We start from the raw sequence: 11,712 nt of genomic DNA, 5'->3' as shown, positions 1-11,712 counted from the left end.
CCTTCCCTCCACCGATCTCAGGCAGAGTGGCAGCGGACTCCCCTTCCCCCCATCGATCTCAGGCAGAGTAGCAGCAGATCCGCTTCACCCACCCACATGCTCCCCAGAATCACAGCTCCTTGAAAAGTCCAGAAGCTGCAGCAGTGCAATTTGCAAGGGCTTTGTACACATCCTTCAGCTGGCAAAGTGCTGACTGCACTAGGACCCAGTAGCATCCACAAGACCTGAGGTCAGTGCTAAGACCCGGGTCCTTGCTGCAAATCGGACATTGGACACCCTGCTGAGCAACAGCTCCCCAGCCCCCCACACATTCGCAGAGCCCCCCCCCACCCGAGAAACAAAATGACCACAACAAAAGGACCCTCGTAAGCAGCACAGCGCTATTGGACGCTAAGCACTTACCTCCTCACTAACCCTCACTGATGGAGCGCCAGAATCGGACTTTTGTGGAGCATGTCTGTTTCACGCCGATTCTGGATGGGCGAACACGGTGGTAAAGGGGGAAGTGCCGGTAAGGTTCGGCATGCAGCCCATTTAAGTCTATTGAAATGCATGCAAATGCAGTTAAATGGCCGTTGCAACCTTTTCAGGCACGGTCCCAATCACAGCCATTTTTGGGCCTTGGTAAAGGGGGAAATGGCGTGGAGGCGGGCGCGGATCGCGCTACTCGCTTCGCGCCCGACTTTGCCAAGTTTTCGCGCGTGAAAATGGGCGCAACGCGATGGTAAAATCAGACTCAATGTTGCAAAGACCTGCTTCTGCAGCCTGTTCTCTGCAGTTTAAACAGTTCAACATTGAACCCAAAACAGTTTTTTTCAGACATTGACACAATCAGCTTTTAAAGAGACAATGCTACATGATTTCTTCTTTTGGTTTCAGCATTTCTTTTCAATATTTACATTTGTCAAACACCACATTTTTAACCTTACATATCCAACTTCATAACAATATAGTGTAGGTACACCCACAGTGCTGTTAGGAAGGTGTTTCTTTTTGACCCAGTGACAGTGAATGAACGGTAATATAGTTCCAAGTCAGGATGGTTTATAACTTGACGTGATGATATTCTCATGCATCTGTTGCCCTTCTCCTTGTAGGTAGTAGAGGTTATGGGTTTAGAAGGTTCTGCTAAAGGATTATTGGTGAGTTGATACCTTGCATCTTGTATATAGTTTGCACTGCTGCCACTGTGTGTCGGTGGTGGAGGGAATGAATGTTGAAGGTGATATAAGTGGTGCCAATCAAGAGAGTTGCTGTGTCCTGGATGGTGTCGAGTTTCTTGAGTATTGTTGGAGCTACTGTCATCCAGGCAAGTGGAGGGTTTCCATCACACTCCTGCCTTGTGTCTTGTAAATAGTGGGCAGGAGGTGAGTTACTTATTATGGATGTACTTATCAAGGTAAGGCGCAGAGGAACCATGAAGTGGGCTTCTTAACTTGAACACTGGGGAACATTTTATTATAGGTGTGCACTATCCCACAGTCAGGACCTAGACAGCATAACCAGGTTCCACCCTGGGAGGAGTTAGCTCCACCTCAGGGGTCACATGACCCACATCCTTAAAAGGGCAGTGCACACCCCGACCCCCAACATACATATATAACATTTCTCACCACAGAATTCCCAGCCTCTGACCTGCCAGGGTATTTATGTGGCTAGTCCTGTTCAATTTTTAGTCAATAGTAAGGCCCAGGATGTTGATAATGTTGTGATCACCCACCCGCAGGTAAGGTTCCCAAATTTGTTGATCCACATCCTGTCGAGACCCCCTCGATTTGTTACTGTCTGGCTGGAATACCCCAATTTGTTACAAGCCTGGGTGAGGAGGGATGACTGGCTCTGTCTTTATTCAGGCCCTTCTGCTGATAGCAACAAGGTTTAATCTAACAAGAACGGAAAAATGCTGGAAAATCTCAGCAGGTCTGACAGCATCTGTGGAGAGAAAATAGAACCAATGTTTCGAGTCTAGATGACCCTTTGTCAGAGGTAATCTAACAGGGATTCCCTTCCCGAGGGTACTTTTTCCAGACCTAATAGTTATGTTTAAAAAGGAGCCAATTTAACCAGGTTTTCTTGAGTTCAAGTTAGAGTAAGTTTATTGACGACCAAAAAGATGAAAAGAAAAATGGTAGAACACATTCATATACATTCACACGTATACACAGAAGTGAGAATTGAGCTCAATAGGAAGTAGATATAAATAAAAAGGTATAAAGAACTGTCCTTCATTTGCAAGGCGTAGGTGTGTGGCTATTACGATTTTATTTCAGTAGAGTTGACTTTGGTAGACGAATAGTTGGTTCTTCAATTCCAGTGTTCCATAGCTTGGCAAGAAAATTCCCCAGTTCTTTTTCCAGCTGTGATCCTTTTGCTGTTGGAGCTTCCTCAGTCAGGGAGAGAGAGAGATTCAGAAAATACCTGCAAAAAATGGCTATTTTGAAGGGGCACTGCCGTGACTGTGTCCCACCTTCAGTGTGAAAAAAGTTACAGCTGCTGATCCTTACAGAGCACACATAGACATACATTGGGGCAGCTTTCTTTGCTGGCTTTAAACCCATTCTTTGTATATTCCAAATGGATGGTAAATCCACAGTTCCGTCTAGGTATTACACGCATATATCTTTTGAGATGGGATGGTCATTGTGTCCCAAATGTCAGGCTGATGTTTGCCTATAGGCTGTGGGAATGCTCTCTCAATTTTGGCACAGGCCCCCAGATTTTATTAAGGAGGATTTTTCAGTGCTAACGGTTCTGGGCATGCCATTGTTGGTTCCAGTGCCTAGATTGATGCCCGGTTGTCTGCCCCAATTTCATTCCTTATTGACTTTTCTGCAGTGATTTAATAAATCTGAGAGGCTTGCTAGGCTATTTCAGAGGGTGTTAAAGAGTCAACCACATTGCTGTGGGTCTGAAGGCACATGTAGGCCAGGCCAGGTAAGGATGGCAGATTTCCTTCCCTAAAGGACATGAGTGAACCAGATGGGTTTTTATGACAATCATAAGGGTTTCAAAAAAACCATTACTGAGACTAGCTTTTAATTCCAGATGGTTTAGAGGGTATTAGCTATAAGGAAAGGCTGGACAGACTAGGATTGTTTTCTCTGGAGCAGCAGAGGCTGAGAGGAGACCTGATAGAAGTCTATAAAATCATGAGAGGCAAAGATAGGGTTGACAGTCAGAATCTTTTCTTCAGAGTTGAAATATCTAATACTCGGGGTCATGCACTTAAGGTGAGAGTGGGAAAGTTCAAAGGAAATGTGAGGGGCAAGTTTTTTTATGCAGAGAGTAGGTGTCTGGAACACGCTGCCAGGGGTGGTGATGGAGGCAGATACGATAGGGGCATTTAAGCAGCTTTTAGATAAGCACATGAATATGAAAGAAATGGAGGGATATGGACCAAGGGCAGGCAGAAAGGATTAGTTTAATTTGGCGTCATGTTCGGCACAACATTGTGGGCCGAAGGGCCTATTCCTGTGCTTTACTGTTCTATGTAATGATTCTGTGGTGGACCTCAGTTGTGCCTTTGTCCTATATGGACCACCATTGTGTGTGCTTGTCATACCTGGACACATCCCCTTCCAGTTTGGTTCCTCCCCTCGGCACCTAGTATAAAGGTGGCTGTCTCCTCCCCCTTGTTCAGTCCAGGTTGGTTATTTGTTGGGATCTGCTCCTGATTCTGTTGTGAATAAAAGCCTACACTTGTATTGGCACACCGGTAGTCTTTCGCCTTATTGATAGCGCATCAGATTCTATGTAATAATTCTAGTTATTCATTGAATTTAAATTCCACTGGTTGCCATGGTGGGATTTGAATCATATCCCCTGACAACTAACCTCGGCTGATCCAGTGACATTACGACAACATTACACCACCTAAAAAGCTACAGTTATTTCATGTTGACTTATGAAACCTAGGTGGGGTTACTTTATTATTTGTTTTCAGAGTTCCAAAAAGTCCCTTCAACTTAATTTGGTCAACAAAAAAAATTATCTGCAAATATTTCTTCTGAATTGTTTTTAATACAGAGGTGCTCAATAGGAAGTAGACATAAATAAAAAGCACCCAAAAGTAAATCAAATGCTCTTTTTTTCAAAATTGGCTCACTCTTTTAAAAAAAAAATCAGGAAGTGTTAAATGGCTCGAGAGCTGAAGAAAGGTGACAAGATGATTCTTGGAGTCTTACATCTAAATAAGATACTTCCAGCTCCTAACAGCTTTTCTTAATCAGATGTGACTGAAGCTCATTTAGAATACTAAGTGCCAGTTAGCTTATCTGTAATTATAATTACCATTACACATATTTAACGCCGATGACAGTTGTCATCTTTTTACATGTGTGAATGAATGCTCACCAGAAGACAAGGTTTAACACGCAGCTGCTGCGTACCGCTAGGGGTACATCTATTACTGGTGCTGTGTTACCTATTGCAGCTGCTACAGTTGGCAAGGAAAGTGAGGTTTAACTGTCTAATCCATCTTACCATCTTATTGACTGCATTTGGAACACACACAAAATGCAGTTGAAATACAAAACTTGTTTTGGGCACAAATAGGCATTTTACTTTTGCTTCTTGTGGTTTTGTTTAATACTTTGGATTTGCAACTTAGAAAGTGGAGTGGTTGTTCTCCTATGACTGATCCATATTAGATTGAGTAAGAGACAAATGTACCCCAACAACATGTACCATTTCAGTTACAAACCTTCTAAGTTGTACAAATCATTGTTGCAAAACAAAATACTGATTTCCTTTCAACTTTTCAGTTAAAAAAATCTTTACACCGTTACAGCAATATTTGTAGAACAGAAATACATAGAACATAGAACATTACAGCGCAGTACAGGCCCTTCGGCCCTCGATGTTGCGCCGACCAGTGGTACCAATCTAAAGCCCCTCTAATCTACACTATTCCAATATCATCCATATGTTTATCCAATAACCATTTGAATGCTCTTAATGTTGACGAGTCCACTACTGCTGCAGGCAGGGCATTCCACGCCCTAACTACTATACCTGCCATTTCATCTGTCAACAGAGTGTGGTATAATTGGTGACTGCTGTTAAATTCCAATGTGCTCTTTAATAACATTGAACAAGATCATCCTGTAATATTTACCACCAATTGCAATAATTATGACTACTTCACATATTCCATGTAACATCCAATCAAGTCCTAATGGAACACTGCACACCAATTCAAGTCATGATTAAATGAAGGAGGTGACTAAAAAAATCAACAACAGTATTTTCTGCTTTAGAGAAACTCAAAACTCTACTACGTAGAGTATTTAATCAGAATTGAAGCTAAACCAATAAGACTACTAAGACACTCAATGCTCTTAATATGTCCGTGAGTTCAAAAATGCTTCACACGAGTGTTTTCATTGGACACTGAAGCTTCACAGCAGTTGAGATGAGACAGAATGGAAACTCTATCATCATCCTTTACCTGAATACAATATCTGCAAGTTATGCTCTTGACTGAACAGCTGTGTGCCTGTGGGGTGCTGTTTTATTTTACGAAAGATGTTATCATTGATATTTGTCACATGTTTATGACTACCTGGAATCACCCAATCTACTAGCTGTGTACTAATCGTTCCTATGTCCCCATCAGTTTTGTCCTATGGGCTAATTTCAGAAGGGTCACATGGCATTGCTCATGCTGCAATACTCAGCTGTATCCAACTCACAGATGTTGTCATCATATGGAGAGATTTGATTAGTATAATTCCTACAGACCAATGAGCAGTAGTTAGCTAGCCGGCCATCTGTGAACCAATTGTGGGCATTACACTGGTTCTTGCAGCAATGGACTATGCACATACAGGATTTGGAAAGGCTTGCCAAATTTAAAACCTGCTATCCATTAGAGTGATGTGGAAATGCGGCGTTGGACTGGGTTAAGCACAGTAAGAAGTCTCACAACACCACGTTAAAGTCCAACGGGTTTATTTGGTAGCACAAGCCACAAGCTTTCGCAGCGCTGCGCTGCGAAAGCTTGTGGCTTGTGCTACAAAATAAACCTGTTGGACTTTAATGTGGTGTTGTGAGACTTCTTACTATCCATTAGAGTGCTAGGAGGTGATGTTGTGTTTGTTCTCGGTGTCTTCCAGCTAAAACGTAAGGAGAAACTAGCTACAGTTCTACTTTAGATCACTACCTCATTAACTCTGCTGTAAAATTTCTACAAATTTTTTTAACAACTTCTACAGATGAAGCAAATAAAGCATTCTTTCCGGTTGTATCACAGCTCGGTATGGCTCCTGCTCTGTCCAAGATTGCAATAAACTATAAAGGGTCATGAACAAAAGTCAGTCCATCACTAAAACCATCCTCCCATCCATTGACACTGTCTACACTTGCCGCTGCCTTGGAAAAGCAGCCAGCATAATCAAGGACCCCACATACCCCGGACATACTCTCTTCCACCTTCTTCCATCAGGAAAAAGGTACAAAAGTCTGAGGACACGTACCAACCGACTCAAAAGCGGTTTCTTTCCTGCTGCCATCAGATTTTTGAGTAGGCCTACCTCGCATTAAGTTGATCTTTCTCCTCACCCTAGCTATGGCTGTAACACTACCTTCTGCATTCTCTCCTTCCTTCCCTATGTACGTTATGTTTTGTCTGTGTAAGAAACAATACTTTTCACTGTATACTATTAATATATGTGACGATAATAAATCAAATCAAATCAAAATATTCATGTTACCTCAGGTAAAATCAGGATTGGGTTCAGCTGTGTTGCCCTCCACTATTTGTTCACATAGCCTGAGGGAGTGCCACACTGCCAGAGCTGCCATCATTTGGATGAGGTGTAAGGTCCTTACTGCCCTGGAAGGTTGCCATGAAAGATCCCACGCCATTCGTCAAAGAAGAGGAAAGAGTGTTCTCTGCAGTGTTCTGGTCAATATTTATCCCTCAATCACCATAACTAAAACAGCAGATTATCTGGTCAGAATTAGATTACCATTTGTGTACAAGCATTATTGATATACTCAATTTGGCTGCCATGTTTCCTAACTTACAGAAATGTCAACACTAAAAAGTAATTACTTGGCTGTAAAACACCTTGGGGCATCCTGAGGTCATGTTGGTATTATACTGTTAAGTCTTTTCTCTTTCTTTTATGCTGTTGCCTCATACATGAAGGCCTGTGAGGGGGGGTGGGGAGGGGTAGTGGAGGCGAATGGCCTTCTTCTGCACTGTAAGGGTTCTATGCTTTTCTGCAAGAGGACAAGAGGACAAATATCATAAAGTATGGTAGCATAGTGGTTTACTTACTGGACTTGTAAGCTGTAGGCCTGGACTAATCATCTGGACACAGTAAGAAGTCTCACAACACCAGGTTAAAGTCCAACAGGTTTATTTGGTAGCAAATACCATAAGCTTTCGGAGCACTGCTCCTTCCTCAGATGGAGTGGATATCTGCTCTCAAACAGAGCATACAGAGACAAAAAATCAAGTTACAGAATACTAATTAGAATCTAATTACTAATACTAATTAACTCCCCCAAAGCCCAGGGCTGCGCATGTCCAAGGGAGAGGGGAAGCTGCGCTCTCCTTTGGACATGCGCAGCCCTGGGCTTTGGGGGAGTTCATTAGTATTAGTAATTAGATTCTAATTAGTATTCTGTAACTTGATTTCTGTGTCTGTGCACTGTTTGAGAGCAGATATCCACTCCATCTGAGGAAGGAGCAGTGCTCTGAAAGCTTAAGGTATTTGCTACCAAATAAACCTGTTGGACTTTAACCTGGTGTTGTGAGACTTCTTACTGTGTTCACCCCAGTCCAACGCCAGCATCTCCACATCATGACTAATCATCTGGAGGCATGGGTTCAAGTCATAAATCCTTCCAGCTGTGGAATTTAAATTCAATTGATTCCATAAAGCTGGAATTAAAAAGCTAGCATTTGTAATGGTGACCAAAAATCATCAAGGGCCTTACGGAGAGGCCGTCCTTACCTACAGTACAGTAATCTACAGTATGGTTAACTCTTAGCTGACCACTGAAGTGGCCAGGCAAGCCATTCAGTTACATTCAAGAAGCATCTCAGCACCACCTCCCAAAGACAATTATGAATGGGCATTAAATGATGATTTTCCATACGTCTTGTGAATGAATAAAACAAAATTCTCCAGTTTGAGTCCCTAACTTCAGCACTGAAGTGAAATAAAAGGGTGGAAATTGGCAGATTAAATAAATCATGGTACTGAAGCATATTTGATATGCAGCCTATGATTAACCACCTTCCATTAAAACCAATATTCTTGCTGCAAGCTGGAACCTATAAGGAATTCAGGTGGATATACAGACTAAAGGAAAAGAGTGAGTAATCTCTCCGCTTCCATTGTTTAAGTTCCCTTGGCTCCAAGGATGTATTTTTGCACTAATTAGTTGTTAGTTTTAACTACCACAGTCCACCCCATGCCCTACCGTTTGCTCTCCTCAGTGAGAACTGGAGCACATACATAATTCCTGGACTTTCCTGAACATGAAGATTACACTTCTGCACTGGATTGCGGATTTGTGAATAAATTTGATCAGTTTACAGCCCTTCCCCCACTGTTGTTATTAGATGAGCCTGTGACTGGCCACTGGTTTTACTGGTTTTTCAACTTTAGCTGCAGTTGTAGTTCCTGGCTAAAGTTTCACATTCCTGGGCTGCAAAATACATTTCTCTATTGCTTCTGAATCTTATTGACCAAACTTTGGCAACATTTTGTTTTTCTTCCCTGCAAGCGATTCAGCACATCACCTTCTGCATGCCCTTGTAAATAACTTCCCATCAGTGCCATAAGTAGCTTCTAAATTTCATTAATCATACCTGCCTCCAAACTACAGTTTGCCAATGCTTTCTGCTGACTCCACCCCATCTATGTCAATTTTATCTTGGCAAGAAATTTCTGGCTTTAACTTTGGACTCCTTCCTATTGTCTCCTCTCTACTCCCTATATGATTTCAAGATAGATGCATCTTACTAATTGCTATGTAAGTAGGCTTATGTAACTAGTCTTCAAAGACTTGAGTTTATTCTTGATTCATTTGTGTGAATGTTTTGACTGTTGATCCAGACCAGCACCTATCATTTCTACTTCCAATTCTTCCCCCACCCCCATATTTACTTTTTTCTCTTTAACCCTCTTATACCCAATTATTCCTGCCATTATGCTTCCTTTCCTTTCATTCCTCCCGGGAACTCAACTCTCCCGAATCCTTACCACCTTCTCCATGATTATCCTCAACACCGTTGCCCCGCAAGGCTGTGTCCTCAGCCTCTTACTACACTCCTCATACACTTATGACTGTGTGGCCAAATTCCGCTCCAACTCCGTTTTCAAGTTGCCGATGACCACGACAGTGGGTCGGATTTCAAACAATGACAAGACGAACTTGTTGTGACAAGTGGCATTCCTCAGGTATCAGTGCTGGGACCTTTGCTGTTTGTAATATATATAAATGATTTGGAGGAAAATGTAACTGGTTTGTTTAGTAAGTTTGGGGACAACACGAAGGTTGGTGGAATTGCAGATAGCGATGAGGACCGTCAGAGGATACAGCAGGATATAGATCAGCTGGAGGCTTGGGCGGAGAGATGGCAGATGGAGTTTAATCCGGACAAATGTGAGGTAATACATTTTGGAAGGTCTTGTACAGATAGGAAATATATAGTAAATGGCAGAACCCTTAAGAATATTGATAGATAGAGGGATCTGGGTGTACAGGTACACAGGTCACTGAAAGTAGCAACGCAGGTGGAGAAGGTAGTCAAGAAGGCATACGGCATGCTTGCCTTCATCGGCCGGGACATTGAGTTTAAAAATTGGCAAGTCATGTTGCAGCTTTATAGAACCTTAGTTAGGCCGCACTTGGAATATAGTGTTCAATTCTGGTCGCCACATTACCAGAAAGATGTGGAGGCTTTGGAGAGGGTACAGAAAAGATTTACTAGGATGTTGCCTGGTATAGAGGGCATTAGCTATGAGGAGAGGTTGGAGAAACTTGGTTTGTTCTCACTGGAACGACAGAGGTTGAGGAGAGAACTGATAGAAGTCTACAAGATTATGAGGGGCATGTACAGAGTGGATAGTCAGAAGCTTTCTCCCAGGGTAGAAGAGTCAATTACTAGGGGCATAGGTTTAAGATGCGAGGGGCAAGGTTTAAAGGAGATGTACGAGGCAAGCTTTTTACACAAAGGATGGTGGGTGTCTAGAACTCGCTGCCAGGGAAGGTAGTGGAAGCAGATACAATAGTGAGTTTTAAGGGGCATCTGGACAAATACATGAATAGGATGGGAATAGAGGGATATGGTCCCCGGAAGGATAGGAGGTTTTAGTTCAGTCCAGCAGCATGATCAGTGCAGGCTTGGAGGGCTGAAGGGCCTGTTCCTGTGCTGTAATTTTCTTTGTTCTTCGTTCGTTCTTTGAAGTACAGAAACGAGATAGAGAATCTGGTGAAATGGTGTGACAACAATAATCCCTTCCTCAATGTCAGTAGACTTCTTTGTCAGTGCAATTGTGACCACCTGATCAACTGCCTCTGCCGTTTCCCCATCTTATCCAGCTCAGCCCTCGAAAGTTCTCCCCCCGCCCTCGCCCTCAATTCATACCTTTTTCTTGTTTCTTTTTTCCTACCTCTCCTTATGCCCTCGCTGGGAGATTCACCTCATGCTTTCTCGATCTTATTCCCAATAAACTGCGAACCACCCAACCTCCTTCCATGGATTCCAAGTTTGCTGTTCGGAAGTTTAATTTTTTTTGGACAGCAAGCTGCTGAGGGAAACCAAGGCCAAAATTCTCCGACTTCGCCCGTGGCTGGGATTCACTGGTCCCGCTGCAGTGAATGGCATTTTGGCTGAGCACCAAATTCTCCATTTTCACTGGCAGCAGCGGTGGGGCGAGCAAGATCAGAGAATTCTGGCCCAAACATCAAAAACTTGAGTGAACAGGGCAACCAGTTTCAAGGACTGTGAAGTTAAGAACACAAGTTGGGAGAACAAAGGGCAAATTAGTGTGAATAGATTCCGTGCTAAATCAGTTACAGAAAGGGAAATAAAGAGAGGGAAAGAAACATTAGATTGAAGAGGGAAAAGCAAAAAAGAAAAGTGTAAATTTCTAATTTTACAGCTTTAAAATGTCCAACAATTAAAACCTGAAAGAATGGGACTGCACATTTGTAATAGTTATTTTACAATGCAAGAGAGGTTGGCTTAGCACATTGTTAAAGAAGGATACTTCGACTGAAATGGCCAATACTTAACTTTTCGTGGCACATTTAACTTTTATCTGCATTGCACAACTACAGCAACTTCACACTGCATTCGCTTCTCGGCCTTTTGGCTAAGATCAAGTGTAGTATGGATGGGATGCTGCACTTGGTTGAGGTCATTAGGTTACACTGAAGTTTCATATGTTTCATATGAAGCAATTTTTAAAAGCGGCATCTCGGCCTTTTGGCTAAGATGCAAATGAGCTCAAGTCTTGGAGGAGGAACCTCCCCCTTCTCCAATCAGTTTGGCTCATGTAGATCAGGCCCAGGGCAGGGTGGTTTGGTCGCTCGCCCTGTCTTGTCAGCCTGGATCTGAAATGTCTCAACTTGTTGAGACTCTGAATTGGATTTGATTTGATTGAATTGGAAAAGTATTAAAAAAAAACTTCACACTGCATTTGAATGGTGACCCAAACAACAAGAAGTTAACAGCCTTTCTCA

At 42.6% G+C, this 11,712-nt stretch overlaps 1 pseudogene; it reads left to right on the top strand.

Annotated features, from left to right (window-relative positions):
• The first annotated feature begins 11,322 nt into the window (after positions 1-11,322).
• Positions 11,323-11,435, top strand: LOC144501042 (U2 spliceosomal RNA; annotated as a pseudogene).
• Positions 11,436-11,712: the final 277 nt, after the last annotated feature.

This window comes from Mustelus asterias, chromosome 11, assembly GCF_964213995.1.
Source record: "Mustelus asterias chromosome 11, sMusAst1.hap1.1, whole genome shotgun sequence".
Lineage (NCBI taxonomy): Eukaryota > Metazoa > Chordata > Chondrichthyes > Carcharhiniformes > Triakidae > Mustelus > Mustelus asterias.
This window is presented reverse-complemented; position numbering and strand designations above follow the sequence as displayed.